The following is a 12,608-nucleotide window of genomic DNA, read 5'->3' as shown; positions in this document are numbered from 1 at the left end:
TGTAAAAATTATTCTGCATTGTTAATCCTTTTGATCTTTTATTTAAAAAAAATTCACAAAAAATGTATCCTTTCATTGGATAATAAGAATTGAAAACGTTTTTTCTCAAATGCTCTTTGGACACAATTATTGGCCCCCCTAGAAATTCTTATGAGTAAAATATCTCTGAAGTATATTCCCATTCAAATTCACAATTTTGAGCACTCCAGCTTGATTATAAACATGAAATTATCCAGACGTGGCTACCTGTTTCACAGAAATATAAAGAGGAGGGAAAACAAAGCCCAAATTCCTTTAATCATTCATCAAAATGAGAAAAACCAAAGAATATATTTCTGATGTGCAGCAAAAGATAATTGAGCTTCACAAATTGGTGAAGTGGCTTTAAGAAAAGAGCTAGAGCAGTGAAAATTCCTATTTCCACCATCAGGGCAATAATTAAGAATTTCCAATCAACAGAAAATGTTACAAAACTGCCTGGAAGAGGACGTGTGTTTAAATCAAATCCTAATGTGCGATGATAAGGAGAGTTTGAGTAGCTAAAGACTCTCCAAGGGTCACAGCTGGAGAATTGCAGAAAAAAATAGCAGAGTCTCTGGTTCAGAAAACCGTTAAAAAAAATTGTCAAACAGAACCTACATCAACACATTTTGTTTGGGAGGGTTACAAGAAAAATTCTCCTAGCTCATTCAAAAACAAACTAAAGCATATTCAGTTATCAGCCAAGACTGGAACTTTACATGGGAATGGCTTCTATGATCAGATGAAACTAAAAAATGAGCTTTTTAGCAGCAAACACTCAAGATGGGTTTGATGAACACAGAGAGAAAAAAGTACCCCATGTGTACAATGAAATATACTGCTGTATTTTTTATTTTCTGGGCCTATATTTCTGCTGGAGGTCCTGGATATCTTGTTTAGATACATGAAATCATGGATTCTATCAAATACCAACAGATAAAAAAATCAGTAAGTGACTGCAAGAAATCGTATAATGGTCCATGTTTGGATCTTTTAACCGTACAATAATCCAAACACAAACCTCGAAAACAACACAGAAATGGGTCACTCAGCTCAAAACCAAGCTTCTGCTTGCTATAGCCATTCCAGTCCTCTTACCTGAACCCTACGGAATATGAGAGGAGTGAACTGAAGAGGAGAAGCACCAACATGGAGCTGGGAATCTAAAGGGTCTGGAGTGATTCTGGATGAAGGAATGGTCTCTGATCTCTTTTCAGGTGTTCTCTAACCTCATCAGGCATTATAGGAAAAAAAATTAGACCTGTTAACCTGGCAAATGGAGGTTTCAAAAAGTACTGAATAAAAGGGTGCCCTTAATTGTGGCCAATGTGTATTAGAGAAAAACATTTATTTCATAATGATATTTCCCCCGTTTTAAATTCTTATTATCCAATGAAAGGATACATTTTTGAGAATTTTTTATATAAAAGTTCAAAACGATTATCAATGCAGATGAATTTTCACAGCCTTCTTTGATCATATTTACCAAGGGTGCTGATATTTTTGGCCACGACTGTAGGTGCGACAACATAAATTTCAAAAGGGACCATCAAATAAAGTGAAACCACTTTATTAAATAATAATAATAAAAAAAAAAAAAAAAATTGATGTTATAATTTGACGTTGTCAGTATTTGATGTCAATGTGACATTGGCTTGAGACGTTGGCTCGACGTTGGGTTTAGGTTAGTTAATATCACAACCTAAAAACAAACTAAAGATTAAAGTCAAATGACGTTATAATTTGACGTTGATTGGACGTTACCATTATGACGTCTTGAAGACATTGGATTTTGGTTGCCATACCTGACGACTAAACATCAGTATTTGATGTCAATGTGATGTTGGCCTGAGACGTTGGCTCGACGTTGGGTTTAGGTTAGTTAATGTCACAACCTAAAAACAAACTAAAGATCAAAGTCATATGACGTTATAATTTTACTTTGATTGGACGTTACCAGTATGGCGTCTTGAAGGCATTGGATTTTGGTTGCCATACCTGACGACTAAGTATCAGTATTTGATGTCAATCTGACGTTGGCTTGAGACGTTGTCTTGATGTTGGATTTTGGTTAGTTAATGCCACAACCTAAAACTAACTACAGATCAACATCAAATGATGTTTTAATTTGACATTGTGTAGACGTTGCCATTATGACGTATAGGAAACATTGGATTTTGGTTGCCATACCTGACGACTAAGTATCAGTATTTGATGTCAATGTGACGTTGGCTTGAGACGTTGGCTCGACGTTGGATTTTGGTTAGTTAATGCCACCAACCTAAAACAAACTACAAAATAAAATCAAATGATGTTTTAATTTGACATTGTGTAGACGTTGCCATTATGACGTCTAGGAAACATTGGATTTTGGTAGCCATACCTGACGACTAAACATCAGTATTTGATGTCAATCTGACGTTGGCTTGAGACGTTGTCTTGATGTTTGATTTTTGTTAGTTAATGTCAAAACCTAAAAACAAACTAAAGATCAAAGTCAAATGACGTTATAATTTGACGTTCATTGGACGTTACCATTATGACATCTTGAAGACATTGGATTTTGGTTGCCATACCTGACGAATAAACATCAGTATTTGATGTCAATGTGACATTGGCTTGAGACGTTGGCTCGACGTTGGGTTTAGTTTAGTTAATGTCACAACCTAAAAACAAACTAAAGATCAAAGTCAAATGACGTTATAATTTGACGTTGATTGGACGTTACCATTATGACGCCTTGAAGACATTGGATTTTGGTTGCCATACCTGACGACAAAACATACGTTTTTGATGTCAATGTGACGTTGGCTTGAGACGTTGGCTCGACGTTGGATTTTGGTTAGTTAATGCCACAACCTAAAACTAACTACAGATCAACATCAAATGATGTTTTAATTTGACGTTGTGTGGATGTTGCCATTATGAATTCTAGAAAACGTTGGATTTAGGTTGCCATACCTGACGACAAAACATCAGTATTTGATGTCAATGTGACGTTGGCTTCAGACCTTGGCTCGACGTTGGATTTGGTTAGTTAATGCCTCAACCTAAAACTAACTACAGATCAACATCAAATTATGTTATAATTTGACATTGTGTGGACGTTGCCATTATGACGTCTAGAAAACGTTGGATTATGGTTGCCATACCTGACGACTAAATATCAGTATTTGATGTCAATGTGACGTTGGCCTGAGACATTGGCTCGACGTTGGGTTTAGGTTAGTTAATGTCACAACCTAAAAACAAACTAAAGATCAAAGTCAAATGACGTTATAATTTGACGTTGATTGGACGTTACCATTATGACGTCTAGTGGACATTGGATTTTGGTTGCCATACCTGACGACTAAACATCAGTATTTGATGTCAATCTGACGTTGGCCTGAGACGTTGGCTCGACGTTGGGTTTAGGTTAGTTAATATTCACAACCTAAAAACAAACTAAAGATCAAAGTCAAATGATGTGATGTTTGGACGTGATTGGATTGGACGTTGATTGTGGGACGTTACCCCATTATGATTGGACGTTTTGGTTGCCACCATTATGACGTCTTGAAGACATTGGATTTGGATTTTGGTTAGTTGCCATACCTGAAAACGACTAAGTAACATCAGTTTTTTGATGTCAATGTGACGTTGGCTTGAGACGTTGGCTCGACGTTGGATTTTGGGTTTTGGTTAGTTAATGCCACAACCTAAAACTAACTAAAGATCAACATCAAATGATGTTATAACTTGACGTTGATTGGACGTTACCATAATGACGTCTACTAGATGTTGAATTTAGGTTGCCATACCTGACGACAAAACATCAGTATTTTATGTCAATGTGACGTTGGCTTGAGACGTTGGCTAGACGTTGGATTTTGGTTACTTTATAACACAACCTAAAACTAACTACAGATCAACATCAAATGATGTTTTAATTTGACGTTGTGTGGATGTTGCCATTATGACATCTAGAAAACGTTGGATTATGGTTGCCATACCTGACGACAAAACATAAGTTTTTGATGTCAATGTGACGTTGGCTTGAGACGTTGGCTCGACGTTGGATTTTGGTTAGTTAATGCCACAACCTAAAACTAACTACAGATCAACATCAAATGATGTTTTAATTTGACGTTGTGTGGACGTTGCCATTATGACGTCTAGGAAACGTTGGATATATTATGGTTGGTTATATTGATGTCAATGTGACGTTGGCTTGAGACGTTGGCTCGACGTTGGGTTTTGGTTACTTTATAACACAACCTAAAAACAACCAAATATCATCGTCAGCTGATGTTGGTCTTGGACGTCAATTTAACATTGTCATTAGACGTTGGCTTGACATTGAATTTTGGTTACCTGACGTCGCGACCTAAATCTAATCTAATATTAACCTCATATGATGTTGTGTGCCTGCTGGGAGACGCGCTTGCTCAAATACACGCTGCTCTCGCCCGGAGAAAGTGCGTGCACTTAAAACGTGTCTTCTCTCGCTCAAACTGCGTCCTGTGCACTCACAACTCTCTATGCTCATGTGCTAGATATTAATTATTTTCGCAGTTATAAAAAAAATAATTTTTTTATATATTTATTAGATATTAATTAGTTTTTATTTCTAGCCTTTTACCGCGTGATGTGTGAAAGCTCTGATCCGTTAACATGGGCTCGGAAAAAAGGCGCATCACAGACAGTGTGTAAACCTGGAGTTACGTAGGCATATGCCCAGTCTGTTCTGTTCTCGCGCTAGGCGCATTGCATTCTAATTACATCGGATGGCATACTGGGGGAGGTCAGGGCTGCGGAAAATCGTGCTATAAAGCGATTTAGAAATCGCGCACGCTCAAATCATGATTTTATGACAATTTCTATCGCACAGCTCTAGAATGAAATGGCAATGAACAGAAAATAACTCGGGTTTATTTAGTTATATATATGAAATGATGTTATTATGTTATGACTTAGACATTTTACATATATTAACAATATTATTATTTATTTTAATAGTAATTGGCGGCCCACCTGCAATACCATCGCGACCCACTAGGGGGCCGCGGCCCACAGGTTGAAAACCACTGCGTTAAGGGTTTAGCGAAGCACTGGTTGTCCTACAGTAACAAGCTAACCCTTAGTAACAGGGTGAGGTTACCTGACCCGTACTCACTGTCGGGTCAGTGGGTAAGAGATCCAACGAAATGGCCAAAGTTGCAGTGGCCGGACATTTTTGGGTACCTTGTGGAAAAACCCAGCATCTACACAAAGGAAAAATTGAAAGCATACAAATCTCTTGACGCATACAATTTTGTACTTTGCGGTCATGTCCATGACACTGAATATCGCGATTTGCCGAATGGTTTTTGTGCACTATGGACCGACGTGCTGCCTAGCCAGTGGCAAGGACATAAAACACAGCTTTACAAGACTTGGGCTATTGTAAAGAAGTTAAACCACTATATACTGATGGTGAACTTCACTTGCATGGCTGGGTTAGTATTAACTCCTTTCCAATGTTTAATGTATGTTAAAACAACATAAATCACTAGAACTACTGCTGCTACTATAGGTGTATGCAAGTGTTATTTCAAGTTATAGGTCTAAATATTATTTCTTGCTGTAGGCTAACTGTAGGGCTAATACAGTATGCCTCTATGAATTGCATATGTGAATACAAAGAAATAAAAGCTCAGGCTAATTTAAGTTTTACTGCATTATCTAGATCTAATGTTTACATCTAATTCATGCTCTAATGTAGGGTAATCATTACAGGTTAGGGTCTTGCTGTAGCCATGCAGCCGCACTGCTTTTTAAGGTTGAGCTGTATGTCAGAATGGGAAGGACAGACACAGCAAGCACATCAAGGGCCTGCATGCAGAAAGATATGTCTAGGAGAGAGGTCAAGCCAGCACCGTTGAGTCAGATCAATTTCAGCAAGCCAAAGAGAACAGCCAGCCAGCTCAAAGACAAGTGAAAAGCTTAATGTGAAAGGCATGAACATGAATTGATTTCAGTGTTATCAAGTTAACTTTCAGTCATATTTATCATTAATGAAAATGTATAGTGATCGTTGAGGAAAGGACTTAAATGTGCAGTTTCAAACTGAACCGGACATAATGTAAACAATTTAAAGCAAGTTCATGTGCATTTTTCTTTGTCAGTTTGCAACTTTGAACACTACATTTTTGAACATTTCATGTGTTTTTCTACATTAATTCATTAAAGTCATTGTTAAATAATAAAAAAATAAATAAAGTCAAAGTTCATTTGTTACACCATTATGTACACAGCTTACTTTTATTGACAACAGTAAAACAATATTCAAAGACTATTGTCCTGAAGAATGCCCTGTGAAATGTCAATGTGGGACTCATTTCAATATTCAAAGTCAATCAAAATCAATTAAAGGGATAGTTCACCCAAAAATGAAAATTCTGTTATTAATTACTCACCCTCATTTGGTTCCAAACCCATAAGACCTTTGTTCATCTTCGGAACCTTTGCTGAAATCTATTATGATTTCTTTCTTTTTTTCTTTTTCTTTTTTTAAGGATGAGGTTATTATACTAAGCCTGTGTAATAATAATAGTGATGACTTCCGTGCAAGTATGCACGCACACAACCAGCAGGCTGTGTTTGAGGGTAGAAAGCCCTCTAATTAAGACTGCAGCACATAACCCCAGGTAAGCTTAGAGATTCTTAATTGTGCAGGAAGGACTTTGATGTTTACATGCAGCTGTTTCCCTATTGATTTGATTTGCATGACTGAAGACCATGATATCCACTGCGCCTGCACACTTTATTTAAACTGAAGGAGAGATCCAGTGTTATAACACTGATAAACAACATTATTAGCACACTTTAAATTGTGTTACAAGCAAACACCCCCCAACACTGTGCATCATGTGTAGTTGCATTTGTCGACAAAAACCACATGCATAAACAGGACATTTAACATCCAGCCAATGCTGCAGTCTTCATTTTCTAAATTCATCTCATTATTCAGGCCACGGTGCTATAAAAAAATGCCAATCGCGTTGTGCTGAGAGAGGAGCGATGGGACAGCCACAGGGATTTTTAGCATGGTTTCCACTGGCACAACTAAATATAGATGAATCTGAGGTCTTATTAACCTGCTAAATGAAGCTGCCCCGCACACTACACTGTACCACATTTTAAAAAGGTTCAGTTCTGTGGTGCAAGATTCGTGAGGATGGATGTGCTCTCATTTCGAAAGCTTGAGAAGGCTGACAAGGAAACAATGCTTCTAGCTGCTTTATATACTTTAAATAATTACATTCTTTTTGATCATGGCATTACACATTAAATAGCTATCCATAAAATTCATATGCAAGCACATTCAAATTTAACAGTCACAAAATTTACATACAACAAATCATTTTTAAAGCGATGAAGGTTTTGTATGAGCATTTGGTGAGATGAAATAAGCATGTGTTTTGCCCAAGGTCTGTTATCTAGTGCTTTTGAATTATATTGAGTTAACACAACCCATAAAAATGTAACCAAATTGTATTGCTGATTTCAAGCTTTGGTACTTGTTTTTAATATTGGTTCTCTTTTTAAATAATATGAAAACTGACCCAGATATGTTTCAGGTGACATATTATATTTAATAGAAAGGAACTGTGGATATATCAAGGGTTTTCTTTTGCTTGTCTTGCTCTGTCTGAAGCATCTCGCACACAGATTTGGGTCACTGCAAACCATCATCACTGAGGCCTGTCTACTGATGCCAGGAGTCTTAGATATGCAGAATATTAATATGTAAATTATTTGCAACAAAAGTTAAACTTATCTGTGTTATCGTTATGTTCAATACATTTTTAGAACACATCGGTTGCTTCCTCTGATATAACTATTTTTTCATGGATTAAATTTTGTTGGAACAGCTATTTAAGGTAATAATTGCAGGTTACAACATGATTTATTCAATGTTAGTTAAAAAATGAATGCAGAATGTTGCAATCACATCATCGGTATTACATCACCGAGATGATGACGGTCTCACTCTTTGCTTCAGTCTTTAAAATTGTTATACTGCAAAAAAAAAAAAAAAAAAAAAAAACATCTTGTGTGGTCTGTCTGCCATTGAGCATCAACATAATGAATCTTTGATAGCAGGGAGCAAGTGCCCATTTCCACAAGAGAAAGCAATAAACAACCCAGTGGAAGAGAAGACAAAGAAAGAGAAAGAGACAGCATGATTGAAGAGACTGGACAAATAAACTGAAATGTGCACCGCATGGTGCTGAGCTCTGTTCATGTGATGTAATGTCTCGGGTATTTAGGCCACATTTAGTCAGATATGTGGAGCAAAGCTAGCGAGAAGGAGCTACTGAAACAACTCAAATACTCACTAGATTCAATATGAAATCTAGTTAATGTCTACTCTCCATCACAGCCTTTCATCCATATTTTCATTCACCTGACTTCATGTACAATGAAGTACACTTTGAATTTCCTTGTATTGGGAATTTTAATTATAGTGATGCAACTTAACTACATTAGTGCAGCTGTGGCTGTAGTAGTTGATTTCATAATATTGTAGCATTAACAGGCTCCTTTTTCCGAGTCATAGTGTAGTGCCAAAACCAAACACTGTTCACCGTTTTTAATGTCACATTGTTTGGACATGCAGTTTTCCTGCCAAGAGAGAATAATCAAACGCTTTCTCCTAATATGTCCTCTCTCTCATGTGCAATGTACAACTGATTTTCTATAGTGAATTGTTTTGCTCAGATGATTCATGTGAAATGAACTGATTCAAAACAACTGACTAAATCATCCCCCATTTTAATCGTTTAGTATTTACTTCTATGAATACTAAAGTAAAAGTGTGTGTGTGTGTGTGTGTGTGTGTGTGTGTGTGTGTGTGTGTGTGTGTGTGTGTGTGTGTGTGTGTGTTTTAAAAAAAGAAGACTTTAGCATACATTTAAAAAAAGAGTACTTATTACAGAAATAATATAAGTGTGAACTGAATGTAATGTTTTTGGACACTTAATTGCTTGTTATGTAGAATTAAATGCAAATCTACTAAGTTTATATTAAGTGCAGTTAGTTAAATTTAAGAGTGAGTAAGTAGGACTTAATCTTTATATGTCATTTCATAATTACTTCTGTTGTATTTGAAATATGGTCAAAATAACCCTTCAGCTGAGCATAGTGATAAGTATGAATGGTAAAATAAAATATACATTAATGTCATTTCTATTGAATCTTGGATGCTATTTATTAAAATATATTTGTAACATTTGTAATGATAAAATATCATTTTAGTACATTTAAAGGTGCCCTATTATGCAAAAATCACTTTTATAAGTTTTATAATGTTTGAACACAGTTGTGTGGCCGCAGTGTGTGAAAACAACCAGCCTGTAATGGTAAAATCCACCCACACATTTTTTATAATCCCAGTAATTCATAAACAGTCTCTCCAAATGAGCGGTTCCAGATTTCTCCCTATATCCATATCATACTAGGGAAAGTCCCATCCATTTGTTACGCTCTCTGCCCTATAAGCATAGACACAGCCCTGAGTGAGAAGCAGCGGTCCACCCTTACTGTTTTCTTGCTGTAGTTGCTGGAGATACAATGTCAGCGCCAGAGAGGCATTACAAGTGTCGTATTTCGGGATGCACCAAAGAACATAGGAGTCTTCATAGACCACTGAGGACACGGTGGTCAAATTTAATTTTCGAAGGAAATGCCCCAGGAAAAAAACCCCCCGGAAAAGTCCAATATGTTTGTGCTAATCATTTTTTGCTGGGCTGCCTCACAAATGAGGGTCAGTTCAGCACTGGAATAGTGCAAAGGTTGCTTAAAGAGGGATTGATACCAACGCTTTGTGCGCGAACATCAGCTCCAGACAAAGTAAGTATCACGCGTCATATTTTGTTTTCCAAACTGCTTTTCTGAAAGAGCTTCTTGCCACTGTAAGGCTAATGTTGCTTAAGCTACCACTGACTCTGCCTGTTTTCACTGATGCTGCCTTCACGTGCTACCAGAATGATTGTATATAGGAATGTGGTCATTAAAAATTGCATATGAAAGCAATGTGAAGTCGACTGCTTGAATTTGTCAAGCTCATAATCACAAGTGGGACTTATAAATGTTATGATAGCCGAAGGCGCCATGAGACCAGCTATGTCGTTATTTTTATTGCACCGTGCTCCCCATCTGTGTAATTCATAAACGTGGATTTACTATGCACAGTACAATCAGATTGCATGAGATTGTCCTGTTTTGTCGTGAGGCTTTTTCCCGCCTGGAAACAGCACCTTGGATCTTAGGTCTCCGAGTTAACAAAGCGGCGTCGCATGGCTTGGTTAGCAGCCCCTTACCAAAAAGTAGTATACTTCAAGTTTATTTTATTAAGTATACTTAAGTATAGTTCAAGTATATTTAGACTTTTTTGTAAGTATAAGTCAAGTATACTTAAATGTCATTTTAAGTATATTTCTGAGGAAGTACATAAAGCCCATTTCTGAGAAGTACATAAAAAGTAAACTAAATGGTCAACTAGCTTCATCAAAAAACATGCTGTAAGACAAGTTTTACCAGTTAAATTACGCATTTTACTTAAATGGCAGTAAGAAGGAAAACCATCACCTTCAACAACATTTCCCAAAACACGCTTGTTTGTTCATGCCATTTTCACAAAGGTAAGTTATAAACAAAACATGTTTAACTTTTGTTGTTGTTTCTACCACTAGCAATGGAGTTATTGTTACACCGCAAACTTTATTAGCTAACAGTGTCAGGGATGTCACTTTGGTCTGGTTTATTCTTGGTTATGTGACAGAGCCCTGACACTGGTGTATATTGTTTTTGTGTGAACGTGCATGCGTGCGCTCTCGTCTGTGTGTTGAATTTTCATTTCCTCACCATATGCTCTTGTCTCGTGTTTTTGTTGGTTGTGTTCTCATGTCTGCCCTACGTTTTGTTTTGCTTTATTATATAATAAAGCCCTTTGCTTTCTGTTTGAGTCCTTGCCTCATCTTTACCTGCAATGAGGATGAGGATTCTTTTAAAGATGATGATGCAAAGGTGAAGTACTACACTGGGCTTCCATGTCTTGCGCTTCTGATGGGTGTGCTGACACAGCTTCTTCCCTGCCTGCCACAGACTGGCAGAAAACTCTCACCTTTTCAAATGCTCCTTTCAACACTTATGCGCCACAGGCTGAATCTCCCAATTTAGCACATTGCATACCTCTTCTCTGTGGATCGAAAGACTGTGTCCACCACATTCAGAGATACCATGTTTAGACATCTCAAACCCTTGGTGCACTGGCCGGAGAGACATTGCTTGCAGGCCACCATGCCACATCAGTTTGTAGAGGCTTTTGGCAAGCGAGTAGCAGTTATTGTGGATTGCTTTGAAATTCGCATTGAAAGAGCATCAAATCTCAAAGCTAGAGCACAGACATTTTCCCCCTACAAACACCAGCACACCCTAAAGTATCTCATTGGCATTACACCACGAGGCTCTATCACTTTCATTTCCCAAGGGTGGGGAGGTCGTGTCAGTGACAAGCATGTGATTGAGAATAGTGGCCTTCTTAATAAACTATTGCCTGCGGACTTGGTTTTGGCAGAGCGTGGATTTTTTGACATCAGAGACAGTGTTGGACTTGTGTGTGCAGAAGTGAAAATACCTGCATTCACAAGAGGACGCAGCCAGCTGGATGCAAAAGATGTGGAGGAAACACGCCAGATAGCTCACCTCAGGGTTCATGTGGAGAGGGTGATTGGATGTGTACGCACAAAGTACACCATATTAAATGGAATTGTCAGCATGGTACTCCCATGTCAAGGTGAAGACATGACGTTCCTGGACAAGATTGTGACTGTATGCTGTGCCATGATTAATATGTGCCCCGGCGTTGTCATGAAACCATAAACTATGGCTGTCAAATTATTTGATCATGATTAATCACATCCAAAATAAAAGTTTGTGTCTATCAATGTTTGTGTACTGTGTATATTTAAGTGTATATATAAATACACATGCATACATGTGTGTGTATACTTAAGAAAGATTAACATGTGTATATACTGTATACACACACATGTAAATATTTCTGATATATACATATTTATGTATGTGCATTTATATATATAAATATACACAAATGTACGTTATATAAATAACTTTTACTTTGGATGCGATTAATCGATTTGACAGCCTTACATTAAATGTTACCTGCATGAACAGCATATCCTGCATTATCAGTGTTATGTATATTGAATACCGCCTGTTACAATAATAAACAGCAAAATTGATCAATTCTTTAGCTCTTTATTTGTGCATCATAACACACTGAGGTAAATGTGTACAGTTTACAGTAACGCATATAAAACAGGTAAAGGGGCAGTGTAGCACATAAAAGGTAATTAGGTAAAAAAGTATCAAGACCACAAGTAAGGCAATAAGTAAAAAAAAAGAAAAACAATTATTTAATTTATATGTTCAGTGCACTTGTAGCGCTAATACAACAGGAGTAACGTGTAACAACAGTATAACTTTCACGTATCAAGAACATAGATAATGCAATAAGTTAAAGTTAAATGGAAAAA

Source organism: Cyprinus carpio, chromosome A23, assembly GCF_018340385.1.
Source record: "Cyprinus carpio isolate SPL01 chromosome A23, ASM1834038v1, whole genome shotgun sequence".
NCBI lineage: Eukaryota > Metazoa > Chordata > Actinopteri > Cypriniformes > Cyprinidae > Cyprinus > Cyprinus carpio.
This window is presented reverse-complemented; position numbering follows the sequence as displayed.